The sequence below is a fragment of the Rhinopithecus roxellana genome, chromosome 17 (assembly GCF_007565055.1).
Source record: "Rhinopithecus roxellana isolate Shanxi Qingling chromosome 17, ASM756505v1, whole genome shotgun sequence".
NCBI lineage: Eukaryota > Metazoa > Chordata > Mammalia > Primates > Cercopithecidae > Rhinopithecus > Rhinopithecus roxellana.
In genome coordinates, this window is record NC_044565.1 from 113,114,230 (window position 1) to 113,129,723 (window position 15,494).

The following is a 15,494-nucleotide window of genomic DNA, read 5'->3' on the forward strand; positions in this document are numbered from 1 at the left end:
TAGAATATTTTTCTATTTCTGCGAAACATGCCATTAGAATTTTTATAGGGGTTGCACTGAAGGTACTGATTGCATTGGGTAGCATGGCTGTTTTAACAGTATTATGTCTTCCAATTCATGAACACAGAGTACCTTTCCATTTATTTGTCATCAATTCTTTAATTTTCGGCTTACAGCTTTTTTTAACCCGCTTAAATTCATTCCTAAGTGGTTTTATTGCTTTCGATGCTTTGTAAGTGGGATTTCTAAAATTCTTTTTCAGATAGTTCAGTGTTAGTACATAAGGGCATGAATTTTTCCAGTTGATTTTGTATCCTGTAAATTTACTTAATTTGTTTATTAGTATAATAATGTTTTGGTGGCATCTAAAGTTTTCTGTATATAAAATTATGTCATCTGCAAACAGAAAATTTTATTTATCTGTTTAGATGCCTTTTATTTCTTTCTTGCCTCATTGTTCTGACTTGTATTTCAAGTACTATATTGAATAAATATGGTGAGAGTGGGCATCCTTGCCTTATTCCAAAAAAGACTTTGGCTTTTAGTTGTTGAGTATGATGTTAGCTGTGGGGTTTTCATACATAACTTTCATTAGGTTGAGCTACATTCCATCTGCATCTAATTTGTTGCAAGATTTTTAAAATCCTGAAAAAATGTTGAATTTTGCCAAATGATTTTTTTCTGTTTCCATTAAGATAATCTTAATAGATTAAGGAAATTATTTTTAATTTGATCTTAAAATATCTTCTTCATCTTATTAATGTGGTATATCATATTTGATTGGCATGTATTGAATCATCCTTGTCTTCTAGGCATAAATCCCACTTGATCATACTGTACAATTCTCTTTATGTGTGGCTGAATTCAATTTGCTAGTATTTTTTTGAGGATTTTTGCATCTATGATCAGGGATATTGGCCTGTAATTCAATTTTCTTGTGGTGTCCTTGTTGGACTTTGGTATCAGGGAAACATTGACCTTGTAAAAATAATTGGGAATTTTCCCTCCTTTTCAGTCTTTTTGAGAAGTTTGAGAAGAATTGGTGCTAACTATTCTTGTTTTTTTGGAGTGCAAACACCTTTTTTGCTATAGGTTTTAATTGAAAAGATCTGTGAACTAAAGGGTGTATTTTCCAAGGGCATGCTGGCAACAGAAAATGAAATGATAGAAATTTCCCATGTTTCTATCCTTCCTCTGGCATTGTCATATCCTATTTGTTTCCTGAAACATCCCATTAAGACTCTTGTGATTAAAAAGACAAAAGCAAGTATTTATAAAAGTCCATCAGGTTCCTCAGTAAAGCTGAAGTCACACACTAGAGACAGGTGGTCTGAACGATAATTGAAGGAAGGTAGCCTGTTGGGTCCAATCTGTTCTTCAGTGAGCAGATCGAGAGCTGACCTTACATTTAGAGCATGTTTAGAATACCAGATGTAATCCAGGGTGTGCCTGCACTCCCCTGAGGTCTGGATCTTCCAGGTAGTGTATGGGGGTTCTGACTGCCCATCAGCACTCAGCAGCTTGTAGGCACTGTTCTGGTTGAGGCTGCAGGAAGCAAAGTGTTTGTAGACCTCTTCTGTTGGCTCTTTGTTGAAGTCCCCACACACAATAAGGGAAATCTTGGCTCCTTGGGTGATGTTTTACAGGTTCTGAAGGAGGTCACAGCCTTGAGCTGATCGAAACCGCTCCCAGCCAGTGCATGCTTTTAGATGGGTGACAGTGATGCAGAACTGTCGGCCTGACTCCTTGCACTCCAGGGTCTATGCAATGGCCACCTGGTTGGTTTTCAATGTCATGGCTGTCAGCCTAATATTGGCACTGTTGACTAGCTTGAATCTGTTTTGAAGAAAAAATAAGGCACAGCCATCTGGTCCATTGTTGTGTTCTACATCTAGACAAGGTGACCAGGGTTTCGGGAAAAACGTGCCTTGATAGCCTAGTCTACTGAGGAGTGGTTGGAAGGTGTCAAAATAGTGGTTCACCTCTTGGAGGCACAATATATCAGGCTGGTAGGCCAGGATTTCTTCTAGGATGAGACATTTCCTTTCTTTCCATTTGAGTGCTTCAACAGGGCATTGTACAAAGTTGTCTTTGCCTTCTCCAAGAGCTTGGGTGAGGATGTTCCACTGCATAAATCTGATAGGCGGGCGGGTGGGTACTAAGGCAATCTGTCCTCAGATCCACAAAATCCCTCTGGAACCGGGGAGGTTGGGTGTGCAGGACGCTCTGCATTCCTCAAGAAGCTCTTTAGGATCGGTGGGCTCCAGATGTTCTGGGTCAGGTGACACCAAATACTCTGGGTGCTGGGAGGCAGCGCTGCTGTTCAGTGTCTTGGCGAGAGCACTGTAGAGTCTGCTTGTACCGGTTCCCATGGAACACTCTGACCTCGCGGCGCCAGAGGCCCTTGAGACCGCCCTAATTATTCTTTAAATGTGTAATTTGCCAGTGAGGTCATCAGGTCCTGGGCTTTTCTTTGTTGCGAAGTTTTTACTTTTTGATTCAATCTCCTTACTAGTTATTGTTTCATTCACATTGACTATTTGTAATTTTGACTTAGTAAGTTGCATGTTTCTATTAATATGAATGTATTCAGTTTCTTCTTGGTCAATTGGTTGATATATAATTGTTCCATGTGTTTTATGATCTCTTGCAGTTTTGTTCTGTCAATTGTAAAGTCTTTCATTTATAATTTTTAGTCTTTTCTTAGTCTAACTAAAAGTTTATCAATTGTATCTTTTCAAAAAAAAAAAAAAAAAAAAAAAAAAAGAAAGGCCTTAGTTTCCTTGATGTTTTCTATTGTTTTTCTAGTCTGTTTTTTTTTTAATTTCTGCTCTGATCTTTATTATTGTGTTTATTCTTCTGAATTTTGCTTAATTTGTTTTCTTCTCTAGTTTTTTATTCTATAAAGTTAGGTTGCTTGAGATCATTCATTTTTTCTTAATTTAGGCATTTGTTACTATATACTTCTCTCAGATCTGCTTTTGCTGCATCCAGTACATTTTGATACCTCATATTTTTATATGTCTTAACATTTTATTTTTCTTAATTTCTTATTTGACCGTCTGGTTTTTCAGAAGTGTATCATTTAATTTCTACCTATTTGAGAATTTTCCAGTTTTCCTCTTATTAATTTCTAGTTTAATACCATTGTGGTCAGAAACTATTTTCAATATTATTTTAATTTTCTTAAATGTGTTAAGACTTGTTTATTGACCTCACATATGATGTATCCTGGAGTATGTTCTGTGTGCACTTTGATTTTGTAGTTTTTTTTATATTTAGAGATATATATTTTTTGTTTTGTTTTTCCTTTCAATTTTTCACCGTGTGCACTTGAAAAGAATGTGTATTCTGCTGCTGTTGAAGAGAACATTCTGTATGTATCCAGAAGGTCTAGACTGTTTAAATCTGCTGTTCCTTTACTGATTTTCTCCCTGAATAATCTACCCATTGTTTAAAGTGGGAGTATTGAAGTTCTCTACTATTATTGTATTGCTATTTATTGTTCCCTTCAGTTCTGTTAATATTTGCTTTATGTATTTAGTTGCTCTGATAAGTTTAATATTTTAGGTTTGTTGGTACATGTGAAGGTCTGTTGTACATGTTATCACATCACCCAAGTATTAAGCCCAGTACTCAATAGTTATCTGTTCTGTTCCTCTCCCTCTTCCCACCCTCCTACTTCAAGTAGACCCCAGTGTCTGTTTCCTTCTTTGTGTTCGTAAGTTCTTATTTAGCTTCCACTTGTAAGTCAGAATATGTGGTATCTGGTTTCCTGTTCCTGTGTTAGTTTGCTAGGTATGATAGTCTCCAGCTCAATTTGCATTCCTGCAAATACATGATCTTATTCTTTTTTATGACTGCATAATACTTCATGGGGTATATGAAACACATTTTCTTTATCCAGTTTGTCATTGATGGACATTTAGGTTCATTCCATGTCTTTGCTATTGTAAACAGTGCTGCAGTGAACATTTGCATGCATGTGTCTTTATGGTAGAATGGCTTATATTCCTTTGGGTATATACCCAGTAATGGGATTGCTGGGTCAAATGGTAGTCCTGCTTGTAGCTCTTTAAGAAATTACCCTACTGCTTTCCACAAATGGCTGAACTAATTTACACTCCCACCAACAGTGGATATGGGTTTCTTTTTATAATGGTCATTCTGACTGGTGTGAGGTGGTAACTGATTGTGGTTTTGATTTCTATTTCTCTAATGATCTGTGATATTGAACTTTTTTGAGAAGTGTCTGTTCATGTCCCTTGCCCACTTTTGTTTTTCTCCTGTAAATTTAAGTTCCCTATAGATGCTGAATATTAGACTTTGTCAGATGCATTGTTTCTTAGTAATTTTTCGCATTCTACAAGTTGTCTATTTACTCTGTTAAGAGCTGCCCAGCAAAAGAAATTATCAAGTTTAATTAAATTCCATTTGTCAATTTTGCTTTTGTTGTGATTGCTTTTGGTTTCTTTGTCATGAAATCTTTGCCCATTCCTATGTCCAGGATGGTATTGCCTAGGCTGTCTTCCAGGATTTTTATAGTTTTGGGTTTCGCATGTAAGTCTTTAATCCATCTTGAGTTGATTTTTGCATATTGTGTAAGGAAAGAGTCCAGCTTCAGTCTTCTGCATATGGGTAGGCAGTTGTCTCAGTACCATTTATTGAATAAGGAGTCTTTTCTCCATTGCTTTGTTTTTAGCAGCTTTGGCAAAGATCAGATTGTTGTAGATGTGTGATCTTATTTCTGAGCTCTCTATTCTGTTCCATTGGTCTATGTATCTGTTTTTGTACCAATATCATGCTGTTTTGGTCACTGTAGCCTCGTAGTATAAAGTTGGGTAATGTGATTCCTACAGCTTTGTTTTTTTTGCTTAGGATTGCATTGGCTATTCAGGCTCTTTTTTTTTTTTTTTTTTTTTTTTTTTTGGTTCCATATAAATTTTAAAATATTTTTTTCAAGTTCTGTGAAAAATACCATTGATAGTTTGATAGACATACTGTTGAATCTGTACATTTCTTTGGGCAAAATAGCCATTTTAATTATACTAATTCTTCCAAGGAATACAGGGAGGTGAAAGATCTCTATAATGAGAATTACAAAACATTGCTCAAAGAAATCAGAGAAGACACAAACAAATGATAAGTTGTTTAAATGACCATTTTGTCTGTAGTGTGCATAATGGGTTGGGAAAATACTGGTTTCTAAGCCGTCAGAATAGTCCCTGGAAACAGTGATAGTGGTTGGTTAAGTATGCTGATAATGGGAATAGAAAGAAAGACATTTGAAGATATTTAGTGAAATATCTAATACATTCTAAACCTAAATTCTATGTAGAATGTAAGGAAGAGAAAGGCATCAGGAAGGACTTCAGTTTTTATGGGTTTATAGCAGGGGAATGGAAAATGAGTAAATTAGATGGATGGATCTAATTAATGGTAAATTATGTGGATGGAGGTTTATTTCTATGAGCTGAAGATCTGAGAAAAGCCTAGTGCTGCTGTAGCCCAAAATGTATTTTGGAGATTATAAAGAAAGATGACTATGTGACTAACTTTGAAAGTGTTCCATGTCACTTGAGAAAGCATACAGCACATTTATTGGGGGAAAAAAAGCAAAATTACAGTAAAATATGTCATTATTGAAAAGGTAATAAATTCTTACTACTTATGTGAATGCTCATATATAAGAAATGAAAGGAGAATGAGACCACCTTGTATTTGGATGGTCAGAAAATTGTAGTTGGAAGAGGAAAAGCCTTGGTCAGACCAGGATTTCAGAAATAAGTATAGAATATAGTGAAAGAGCAATTTTGTTATGAAAACACAAACATCAGATTCTGTAGAGTCAATGAGTTGATTAATGTGTGTGAAGATTTTAGACTGGGAATTAATGGAAGATAAAGTTGGAAAGATGTTTTAAGACCTGACAGTGAAGTGTCAGTATACCAGACAAAAGGTAAGATTTTGTCCATGAAGAAAGGGTGGGTCATTGAAAAATGGGGGAGTCTAATAAGAATTACATATTGGTCAATCCAGAAGACTATATATGCAGTGATGTTAAGTCAATCCACATTCTGAGCCACATCATGCCTAGTGATGAAAAACATATGCCTTCTGGAAATAAGGATAAATGAGTCAATATATGTACCTCACTAAAATTTTGCCTCACTAATAATGGTTTGGCTGTGTCCCCATTCAAATCTCAACTTGAATTTTATCTCCCAGAATTCCCACATGTTGTAGGAGTGACCCAGGGGAAGGTAACTGAATCATGGGGGCTGGTTTTTCCTGTGGTATTCTCGTGATAGTAAATATGTCTGATGAGATGATGGGTTTTATCAGGGGTTTAAACCACTTTTGCTTCCTGCTCATTATCTCTTGCCGCTGCCAAGTAAGAAGTGTCTTTTGCCTCCCACCATGATTCTGAGGCCTCCACAAACTGTAAGTCCGGTTAGACCTCTTTTTGTTCCCAGTTTTGGGTGTGTCTTTTTCAGCAGCATGAAAACAGAATAATATACTCAGCATCCCAGGATCCACTTCAGATAGCAGTTGAATTAAGCATAGTGTACATTGACTTCTACATTGACATCATAGCATTGATTTTTCCACAAAACTTCACAAATTCTCCGGGATCTATCATTGACCAAGACATGCAGCAATAGTGTTTGCTTCTTCTACCTCTCATGTGTGTGGTTATTTATGGCATGCTCACTGCTGGTGAAATAAGCCTCTTCTTGACAATCACCTGTTTTATCAAAGTCCTTTGGCTCTATTAGCTGGGGACTCACAACTCAACCATATAGCAGTAAACTCTACCCTATATTTCACTTCTAAATACTGCTTTCTTAGATTTCTAGAAACACTCAGGCTTGATCTCACCTATATTTCTACTCTAAAAAATTAAAACAAGAACAAAGGTCTTTAGGAAAATCTTTTAAAGAAGATTTACTTCTTATAGTAAAAATGTAACAGTGCAGTAAACCTGGTGTCTAAAAGGGTTTATTTGCTAAATCATCGAATACATTTTTAAATGCAGTGTCTACTATTCCATAAAGATTCAATTGCATTATGTGGAGAATGTTTATTAGATTTTCACTAGCAAAAAATGGAGAATTTTGGCAGCAGAGTTTATTTTTATTATTGTACTTATGTATTTTTTTAAAAAAATAATAACACCAATGTATAGGTCAGTAAGAATGTCCACATTTGTGGAAGTTTTATCTTTAGATCTTTCCACAAATGAGATTTTAGACATGTCAGCATCTCAGTCAGGGCCAAGATTAGGGTGATTCAAGTGAGGACAAGGTACTACATTAAAATATTATTTATCTCGATCTCAGGTTTCCACACCTCCTTTTAATTTGATGTCTCAGGCAAGTAACTAAATTGACTTTAGTCCAAAACAAGGAGGTTAAGAAAATGGCTTTTTAAGTTTGTCTGTGACAACCTCTCATACCTGGTGATTCTCTTTAGCAATTAGTGCCAGAAATCCCACTCTATATTCAGTCATAATGCTTCTTCAGGACCACACTGTCCTCTGATCTGACAGTAGCACCTCCAAGCCAGCATTTAGAAAATCAGCCTTGAATCTTGGAATAAAAGTACCTAATTTTCATTAGTAATGTCACTGCTTAGAATAAGAAGTATAAAACAATGGTTAACAAAGTTTAATGTACATATTAATCACTTGGGGATTTGGTTAAAATACAGATTCTGAGTATGTAAGTTTGGTGTGTGATATGGTTTAGATATTTGTGTCCTCCAAATCTCATGTTGAAATGTGATTCCACATGCTACAAGTGGGGCCTGATCGGAGGTCACTGGAACATAACACCATCCCCTTGGTGATAAGTGAGTTCTTGCTGAGTTAGTTCACATGAGATCTCATTGTTTAAAATAATGTAGCACCTCCCCCCACCCCCTTGGTCTGGCTCTTGCCATGTGACTCACCTGCACCCATTCACCTTCTGCCACAAAAGAAATCTTGCCAACCAGAAGCAGGTGATGGTGCCTTGCTTCCTGTACAGCCTGCAGAACCATGAGCCAATCAAACTATTTTCTTTATAAATTACCCAGTCTCAGGTGTTTCTTTATAGTGATTCAAGAGCACACTAACATAGTGTAGGATTTAAATATATTTCTATATATCTAAAAAGCTCCCATGTAGTGATGTCCCTCCATGGCTCATGCTTTGTGTAGCAAATCCCCCAAATCTGAAAGTATTAGAGATATCCAAAGGTTTTGATTTTTTCAAGTTACTATATCCCAGTCAGCATCTTCTTCTTTTAAAACTCAAAATGCTGATGGATAGGGGACACATGATATTGAAAACAGACTACAGAATTACACTGGATTTTGGCTACAACTGAACAATTCCCATACATGAAAAGTATGATCATCTCCATTAAAATATTTGTCTACCCTAACTCATGTCTGCACCATGACAAATAATCCTTCCAACAACTAAGAGTGGCCAACCTATCATTAAAAATCGCCATGGCACATGTTTACCTATGTAACAAACCTGCACATGTACCTTGGAACTTAAGAAAAAACCTTTGGCAAAGGCGATATCTGCCTATGGTACTTGTACTCTAGAGAATAATCCCTAACAGTACTGGAAACTGAAGACATCGTTATGGCGTCAAAACCCTGTATCACACTCGCTGAAAGTAAAATCGCCCACTCCTAATGAAGCAAAACTAAAAATTCTATTCACATAGGAGCTTATCTTGCACAGTAAACAATTTGAATTCTGTTCTCAATGTATGGTAAGCAAAAAGAACCAGCAACTAAACAACATAGCAAAGAAATGTGATAGAGCCAAATCTATCTCACTTTTTTTTTTTTTTTAATATAGCCTTATAACTGCAGTTGGAAACATCTGGCAGGAAAGAAAATATGCAGCCTGACAGACTGCACACTTCTCTAGTCAAACAAGTTATACATGTGGCCCTTACTGTAATCACACCATACTGTAATATTCCTCTACCAAAAAGTGAGTTGAAAGACTATCAAAAGATGATCAAAGAGCTACTAACACTAATGTTTATCCTCTAGTAACCATAAAAATAAGATTTGGTTTGATTAAAAAATATATTTACTCCTTAAGACACAGAATGTCTTGGTGGCATTGGTGGTTGCCTCACAAAGGTAGTTTATTCATCTCCTTCTTGGCCTCTTAATCATCCCAGCTGCTTTTACTATAATCTTTAATAAAGAAACTTGCTTCTCTATGGGCTCCAATACTCTCTCATCTCTATCTGCTTTCCTTGGTTTACATCATGGTCCTGGAAAGTACTTTCTGGATCCATGTCTTTTGTGACATTTCATCACGCTTAGAATCTTGTCAAGGAAGAACAAATCAGCTAGATGACACAAATATACTATCTTACATTTCTTTTTTTTTTTTTTATTATACTTTAAGTTCTAGGGTACATGTGCATAACGTGCAGGTTTGTTACATATGTATACTTATGCCATGTTGGTGTGCTGCACCCATCAACTCGTCAGCACCCATCAATTCATCATTTATATCATGTATAACTCCCCAATGCAATCCCTCCCTCCTCCCCCCTCCCCCCTCCCCATGATAGGCCCCAGTGCATGATGCTCCCCTTCCCGAGTCCAAGTGATCTCATTGTTCAGTTCCCACCTATGAGTGAGAACATGCGGTGTTTGGTTTTCTGTTCTTGTGATAGTTTGCTAAGAATGATGGTTTCCAGCTGCATCCATGTCCCTACAAAGGACGCAAACTCATCCTTTTTTATGGCTGCATAGTATTCCATGGTGTATATGTGCCACATTTTCTTAATCCAGTCTGTCACAGATGGACATTTGGGTTGATTCCAAGTCTTTGCTATTGTGAATAGTGCCGCAATAAACATACGTGTACATGTGTCTTTGTAGTAGAATAATTTATAATCCTTTGGGTATATACCCAGTAGTGGGATGGCTGGGTCATATGGTACATCTAGTTCTAGATCCTTGAGGAATTGCCATACTGTTTTCCATAATGGTTGAACTAGTTTACAATCCCACCAACAGTGTAAAAGTGTTCCTATTTCTCCACATCCTCTCCAACACCTGTTGTTTCCTGACTTCTTAATGATTGCCATTCTAACTGGTGTGAGATGGTATCTCATTGTGGTTTTGATTTGCATTTCTCTGATGGCAAGTGATGATGAGCATTTTTTCATGTGTCTGTTGGCTGTATGAATATCTTCTTTTGAGAAATGTCTGTTCATATCCTTTCCCCACTTTTTGATGGGGTTGTTTGTTTTTTTCTCGTATATTTGTTTGAGTTCTTTGTAGATTCTGGATATTAGCCCTTTGTCAGATGAGTAGGTTGCAAAAATTTTCTCCCATTCTGTAGGTTGCCTGTTCACTCTGATGGTAGTTTCTTTTGCTGTGCAAAAGCTCTTTAGTTTAATTAGATCTCATTTGTCAATTTTTGCTTTTGCTGCCGTTGCTTTTGGTGTTTTAGACATGAAGTCCTTGCCCATGCCTATGTCCTGAATGGTACTACCTAGGTTTTCTTCTAGGGTTTTTATGGTATTAGGTCTAACATTTAAGTCTCTAATCCATCTTGAATTAATCTTCGTATAAGGAGTAAGGAAAGGATCCAGTTTCAGCTTTCTACTTATGGCTAGCCAATTTTCCCAGCACCATTTATTAAATAGGGAATCCTTTCCCCATTTCTTGTTTCTCTCAGGTTTGTCAAAGATCAGATGGCTGTAGATGTGCGGTATTATTTCTGAGGACTCTGTTCTGTTCCATTGGTCTATATCTCTGTTTTGGTACCAGTACCATGCTGTTTTGGTGACTGTAGCCTTGTAGTATAGTTTGAAGTCAGGTAGCGTGACGCCTCCAGCTTTGTCCTTTTGACTTAGGATTGTCTTGGCAATGCGGGCTCTTTTTTGGTTCCATATGAACTTTAAAGCAGTTTTTTCCAATTCTGTGAAGAAACTCATTGGTAGCTTGATGGGGATGGCATTGAATCTATAAATAACCTTGGGCAGTATGGCCATTTTCACGATATTGATTCTTCCTATCCATGAGCATGGTATGTTCTTCCATTTGTTTGTGTCCTCTTTTATTTCACTGAGCAGTGGTTTGTAGTTCTCCTTGAAGAGGTCCTTTACATCCCTTGTAAGCTGGATTTCTGGAGATTAGGTGTTCTATGTGGTTCTTACAGGACTAAAATCAGTGCTTCATTTTTACTGGAGGTTCCAGGAGAGAATCTGTTTTCTTGTTTTTTTTTTTTTTTTTCTAGTTTCTACAAGTTACCTACATTCCTAGGCTTGTACCCCCTTCTTCCATTTTCAGAGAGGATCATGTCAACTTCTGCATTTTTCATATTTCCCTTCTGATTTTAACCCCTATTTTCTTTCTATAAATCCCCTTCTGATTGCATTGGGACTACCTGGACAATCCAGGATAATCTCCCCATCTCCAGAAACTTGACTTCATCACATCCACAGTCTTTTACCCTGCAAGGTAACATATTTGCAGGTTCTGAGGATTTGAACACTGACAGCTTTAGGGGGCTAGAAATTTGTCTACTACAGTACCTTATCTGTTCCCAAATAAACACAAACAATAGTTTTGACAAATGCTTTGCCCCTTCAAAACATGGAGAGCATTATTCCAACCTCAAAAATCAGTTTCCTTTTTTACTTCTTTACTCTGGGACTCAGGCTGATGGAGCACCTGCTATCTGGAGTATTACCAAGAGACTTGCAGAAAAAAATAGAGCTCTGGGTGATTTTATACTGAAAAATAAAGGTCCCATAAGTGACACACATTACTCCTGCTCACAAATTATTAACCATGACCAGTCTTATGGAGCTACACTATCACAAGAGTGCTAGAAAGTGTAATCTCAACATGTATCCAGAAAAGAGAAACAAAAATAGATATTAAATATCACCATTAATCACCCCAGGAAGTGATACCCTATAGGTACCTTTCATTCTCAGTGCAATTATTAACTTCTTAATAAGTGATTTCTCTTATTTTATTAAAATTTTACAGGCCATAAGCTCTGGAAAACTGGCATAGGTACATGTACTGGAAAATGTAAACGAAGTATTTCTTAGTCTACTCTTGTATTATGAAGTCTATGTTCTTCAGGAATGAAAAGCACAAATTGGATTAGACTAAATATTGGCTTCAAAGAAAGTCATTTTTCTTAGGGTAACTGCTCTAAGGTCTATCAGTTGAAATTTAGGGCCAATAATGTGTTAATCTTGTATGCCTTTAAATATTTAGACTTTTTAAACAGCATGGAATATGCGATTTATTCAACTTGACAGGTGCTGAAATGGAAAAACAACTTGAAGGAACTTTAACTCTGAGTATCTGAGTAAGACTAGACTATACTAGACTATATTGATGTGTAATATAATAAATATTGAACTTTTTTGTACTTTAGATTTTGCCTTCCAAGATAAATTTAATATTTTTTATGTTTATAAATTTTACATAATTTCTCCTTTGATTTTGATGAAATTAGAAGGCCCATGCACAACTAAAAGGAATATCTCTATAATTGACATTGTAGCTTGGGATTATTTCTGCCACTTAATGTATATAAGATTACATAATATATATTAACTTAGACAATATGGATAAAAAATGAGTAAAGATGGGAAGATAATCTAATATAAAGTGAGATCTTAGAGTTATCTTAAGTAATTCACTCATATAAGTTATTTTATTAGTCTTCTGAAACTTTTTAGCCCCTAAACCAAACTGCTAACCCATGATTCCCAGAAGATTCAGGAGGAGCAGTGGGTGAAATTGGAGATACTAACTCATTAAGGTGGAACTAGTCTCTAAAATTGATGACCTCCTCCTATACAGGGGAAGATCTATCCCCATTTGATTAAAAAAAAAAAAAAATTGGAGGGCATTTGGGGAAGTGTTTATCCTTAATTTCTTATTTTCCCTAGAAGAGACTTTTTACTTGTGGGGAGTCTATATCATCTGCATTCTGTGCCATTGAAGATAAAAGAGGCTGGGCATGATTCAAGCTTTGCAGCATCTTATATAAACTAATTTTTAAGTCACAGACTTTTGAATTCTTTTTTCTGCTTGTCTTTCTAGTAAATTGGGACAAAAAAGTGTTTTCTTTGTATTTGCCTAAATGTATTTTTTCAGATATCTGAAAAAACTCCTAATCTAATATTTTTAAGAGTTTTCTTCAAGCATATATCTGTCTTTGTTAAATCTTATCTGTCTTCATAGAAAGTTTTTATATCTGCTGTCAGATTTTATTCACCAACTTTTCATTCATAGAGATGCTGAGAGCAAAGACAATAGTGAGGAAGAAACAGGAGACCTTCTTGTTGAGTCTCTACCTGAAACTCCTTACCCTGACTATATTTCTAGAAGGCTTATGTCACCTAAGTTTAAAAAAAAAAAAAAAAGAAAAAAGAAAATAAAAAACAAGTGCCAGAAGACTACTAAAATAATAGTATTTTTTAGAAACCTACTAAGCAAAATTTCAATTCCTTCTTAAATCTTTTGGTTATAATTGCAGGCAAAGGTGCCACCCTCAACATGAATTTCTGTCTTCCTTATGATTATTTTCAAAATGTTCAGTTCATTATCAAATCATAAGGAAATGTTTTCTTTTCCCCATTTCTCATTTCTAATATATGCCATCTATTTGATAGATAGAAATAGACTCCTAAGCCTTCCTTCTATCCCACTCTACCTCCTGCCTTGCCTATTATAGAGTTGAATCAACTAGATCATTTAATTTCCAGTGAAATAAATTTTAAAAGAGACAGTTATTATTTATATATAGTTAGAAATAATGGGGCTTACTCAGTACAAAGCAAATGCTTCATAAATAACTACTTATTACAGGGTAGTAGTAATGTTGGCACTGCTAAGACCCTGATAGTTTGTTGTGAGAGGGTGTTCTGTGCACCAAAGAATAATTAGCAGCATACCTTCCCTTCTACCCACTAAATGCTAGTAGGACTGACACAGTTGTGGTAATGAAAAATGTCTGTAGACATTGCCAAGTATTCCCAGAGAAGGGGGAGGAAAATCATCCCTGATTGAGATCTAGTGATGCAATAGGTTTTGTGTCTTTCCCATTCTACTAAGCGATTCAGATTCTTAAAAAATCTTATATTCTTTTGACCTCATTTGTAAATAAAACCACTCCTTAGCATTATACCTCTGCACCAATGCATCAAATTGAAATGTATCTAGCAAGTCTTAGAGCATATGGGGAGGAGGCAGAGCTTTAATTGAGTGCTTGCATATGGATGAAAAAATTAATTAAAGTTTCAGTAGTGTGTCATTAAAATCTCTGTGACATGTTAAATCACTGAGACTACTCCTAAGGAGTAGAAGTGAAGGTAAGATGTCTTTGCTAATTCTTTGGCATATAATACCACACTTGGAGACTCGTTTTGCTCCTTCCTCTGTTTCAGATTGTTTTCCTGGAGCTCATTAAACAATCTTCTGACTGCCTTCATAAACATTATTTGGAGCATTTTATTTTTTTAATCAATTCATCCTGTTTTCCTCAGACTCTCTCATGCTCAGCACCATATTAAGTTCCGGCTGCCCTCTAATTTCCTCATCAATTTCTTATAGATTTATCATATCTACAATTTGTGAAGCTAAAATTCCAGAGGAAAAAAAAAGGCATTGAACCAGTTCAGAAAATCTGCAGCCATCTTTGGAGGAGAGCAGAATCTAAGAAACTAATGCAGAAAAGCTTCAGGTACATCTGCTATTGGATAGATACTTCAGATAGATGTGTTTTACAAAGCCAAAGTCAATAACTGGAAACCAGGGTATTAACATCATTGATCAAACCTTAATAATTTAAGAATTATGGGGATTAAACTCATATTGATGTCACTCTTTTATGACTATTGATCATAAAGTGAGGAGGTTGAAAAGACTCAAATTGTAGAAAATAGACTTAAACAATTTATAATAAATCTAAATGTTGAGAATTGACTATTTACTAGATATTATTATTGAGTTACATGTATTAAATTTTTTCAAGAATCCTAGAAAGTAATTCTTATTTCTCAGATACAGAAGACAAAAATTGAGGCAAGGAAATATTAGGTAGATTATACAAGGGCAAATAGTAAGAACAAGATTCAAATTTTAGCCAACCCAACTTCTGAGTCAGTGCTCCTAAGATAGAATGGGGTTGATGTTAATATCCTTGTCTTCTGAAACTTTATTATCCCATAATTAGGGAGATATTTTCAACACATAGTTTATATATTTAAGTCTTAAGCCAGACAGAATCTTGTAAGGTTAAAGTTAAGTTTCTTATGATAAGTCAGTGAATTTTCTGGCAGGAAGTGAAAGACAGGCTAGAGAAGAGACAAGTTCACCAGGATTTTCAAAGTAAATATTTTCGTGTTGTTTTGTTTTCTTGGAATGTTAGAGAAGATGGATATATACTTTAGGATAATAAGCATAATAATTTTTTTAAAAAA

At 35.7% G+C, this 15,494-nt stretch overlaps 1 pseudogene; it reads right to left on the reverse strand.

Moving 5' to 3' along the window:
• Nucleotides 1–1,271: 1,271 nt before the first annotated feature.
• Nucleotides 1,272–15,494, reverse strand: part of LOC104681701 — a 46,267-nt pseudogene continuing 32,044 nt past the window's right edge.